Source organism: Schistocerca nitens, chromosome 1 (genome assembly GCF_023898315.1).
Source record: "Schistocerca nitens isolate TAMUIC-IGC-003100 chromosome 1, iqSchNite1.1, whole genome shotgun sequence".
Taxonomy (NCBI): Eukaryota; Metazoa; Arthropoda; class Insecta; order Orthoptera; family Acrididae; genus Schistocerca; species Schistocerca nitens.
Genome location: NC_064614.1, coordinates 221847578 through 221848783, shown reverse-complemented (window position 1 = coordinate 221848783; position 1206 = coordinate 221847578).

Here is a 1206-nt window from a genome sequence, read left to right as displayed (position 1 = left end):
AACTAACCGGAAGGTAACTGCATAAATGAAGGTTAAACCACAACGTCTTTAACTGGATGATCGTCCACAAAGTCATTAGGCAGGGTGTACTGTACTTGTTGTGCAGTTTAGAACTAAATCACCAGAAACTGTTGCAATAAAAGTAACTCATAGTGAGAGGGATTCCATTGGGCCCTGGAGCTTTGTTCAATTTTAATGATCTCAGCTATTTCTCTGCACCACTAACACTAATACTTATTTCATTCATCTTTTCAGTGGTACAAGAATGAAATTAGGACATTTCTCCTGGGTTTTCCTTTATAAACGAACATTTTAAAATGAAGTTAAGCATTTCAGCTTTTGCTTTGCTAAAAAATTTCAGGTCCTGTCTAACTTGCTAGGAACTGGACACTAACTTTGGTGCCACTAATAGCCTTGACATACAACCAGAATTTCTTTGGCTTCTGTAAAAGACCATTTGACAATATTCTGCTACAACAGTCATTGAAGGCATGAGACCTTGCTCTCTTGACAGCCAAATGCATTTCATTCAGCATCTCTTTATCTATAGCCATACGCTTTGTTTTACATCTTTTATGCGGTAATCTCTGTTTCTTCAGAAGTTTCTTTGCAATGACTGTACATTCTGGAGGGTTCCTCCCATTATGGACTGTTCTACTGGGTACATATCTATCCAGTGCATTGTCAACTATTCTTTTAAACTTGAGCCATAGTTCGTGTACATGCTCTTGCCCTGTACTGAAAGTTTCAAGATCTTAATTGAGATATGACACTACTGATTTTTTATAACTTTTTGCTTGGTTTAAGTGTTTTTTGTACTTTGGTAATCATAGTTCTCATAACTGTGTTGTGGTCACTGATACCAGTTTTGATGCAAAATCCTCAGAGAGGTCAGGCCTGTTTGTTGCCATTAGATACAATGTGTTTACATCATGAACGGAGTTCCTAACTATCCATTCTGGTAGTTTCCACAAAAGCATTCAGTAGTGTTTCACAAGATGCCTTATCATATCCATGACTAACAAAACTGTAATTTTTCCAATTAATTATTGGATGATTAAAGTCTCCTGAACTGAGGTTTTCCCTACAGTTTCCAGCTAAAACAGGACACGGGTGGGCGATAGAAGGCTCCAATTATCATTTTATGCCCACTCCTGATACTGAGTCTTGCCCAAACAATCTCACATGCAGCCTCAGTTTCTATCT